Source organism: Echinops telfairi, unplaced genomic scaffold (genome assembly GCF_000313985.2).
Source record: "Echinops telfairi isolate 266 unplaced genomic scaffold, ASM31398v2 ScPeMD7_5592;HRSCAF=6446, whole genome shotgun sequence".
Taxonomy (NCBI): Eukaryota; Metazoa; Chordata; class Mammalia; order Afrosoricida; family Tenrecidae; genus Echinops; species Echinops telfairi.
The window spans coordinates 2035497-2037536 of NW_022109491.1; positions in this window are offsets into that span (position 1 = coordinate 2035497).

Sequence of the window (2040 nt, forward strand, 5' to 3'; positions counted from 1 at the left end):
AGTGGGAGCCCGGTGGTGCAGTGATAAGCACTCAGCTACCAGCTGAAGCATCGGTGGTGCAAACCCAGCCAGCCGCCCTGCTGGGGAAAAGACCAGCTGATCTGCTGCTATAGAGAGTGTAGCCTTGGAAATGCTAGGAGGCAGCTCTGCTCTGCTGCTGGGGGCTCTGTGAGCCAGCATCAACTGGATGGCAATTGAAAAAACAAACAAACAGAATCCTTCAAAAAAGACCATATTCTTAGGGAACACATATATTTTATTAAAGACAAATAAAAAGTGTAATTACCCCACACATAAATACACACACATGTCCATAACACACAGCACTAAAACAACAGGAATATACAGCAGAGATGTTGCATTTTAGAACTCAACTTCAAGTTCATCCACGCTGTAGACTCATCTCTGGTACTGATCCTATAGTTATCGTCCATTTGTAAAAATCTGTAAGTACCAACTTTCTTTGGACACATGGACATAACAAGAAACAAAAACAAAATCTAAAATTTACCTCTGTGGGCAAAACCCTTAGAAAAGCGAAGTAGCATCACAGAATAATTGCATACTTTATGAACAGACTCAAGGAAACGACAGGTTCACAGGCAATTGTGCTCAGAGCAAGCAAATGTGAGACACACTTCTCTTTGTCTGGTGCACCCTTGGGAAAACTGATCAGCATGAAATGTGTGTCTTTTCACCGAGGATTGGTGCACTATGCACACTCTCTTGTCTTGTAATCACAGCTGGTTCGCTGGTGTGAATTTCCCAATTGGTTCCAGTGCTTTGGTCTCATCAGTGTGGACACTCCTGGAGTCTCGCCTCACATCTCTGCTTCAGATGAGGGAGATCCACTCTTCACCAAGGATTCATATACACACAGACCATGCCTAGTGCTAGCTATTAAAGTGTGTTTACAGAACACAGGGGGTGCACACATTTCAAGCTTGGGGGGTTTTGATTCTCGTTGGGCCAAACCAGCATCTGGCACATCAAAGAAAAGAATTCGAGTGAATTAAAAGGATCCCTTCACCTCAAACTAATGAGCTTCATATGTGTAGCTCATTTTTCCGTTAATTGTCCTTAATTTATTCAACTGACAAAGACCTTACCATTTTGCATGATTAAAGGGCATGATGTTGACTTGTCACTGCATTAGTGCGATATAGATATAAATGAGCCAGAAAGTAGCTCCATGATTACATCGGAATAATATGAATGTATCACCTTTCGTTACTCATGCAAGAAAGAATGAAATATACCTCATCTTTGAGTTTTGAAGAAAAGCTCCTGCAGATTGAAAACGAAGTAAAGATGGATTTAATATGCAAGGACTGCATTTTCATGGAGCAATTAGAACTTTCACTGGGAACGAATCTTACTTATTGTGATGTACAGTGGATCATGGTAGACATTTCTGTTTCTGAGACTGGACAGAGATTTATATCTACCCAGAAAAATTAAAATCAGTTAGAATAACATTTTCCCAGCACTTAACTCTGAGTTCAACAAAGTGATATCATCTACAACACTGCATTTAGAAACTCTACTATTTGCTACAAAAGCCTCTATGGGTATGTGTGTGTGGAGGAAGAGAGGTAAGGAGGGAGGGGGAGGAAGACAGAGAGAGAGAGAGCGAGCCTGGGTGGCAAAAACAAGTAGGTGCTTGACTAGTAGCTGAAAGGCCAGCAATTCAAACTCACCGAGAAACGTTTTGGAAAAATGATCAAGCAACGCGCTTCTTAAAGAAAGACGTAAGGATCGTGAACGCCTTATGAAGCAGTTCCATTCTGAAACAGATGTGGTCATTATGAGTTGGAATACCAATTAAAGTCATATAAATATGAGGGAACTTAAAAATACATGAAAAATAAAATTGAATGCCCCCTCACATTCACACACAAACACACACACACACACACACACACACACACACACACAGGAGGGGAAAAATGTGTCATTAAAAGTTAATGGAATTTTCTAAGAGTTTTTTGAAGCTCTCTCTCTGTGTAGCTCAGTTTGCTTGCTGTTAGGTGCCAATCC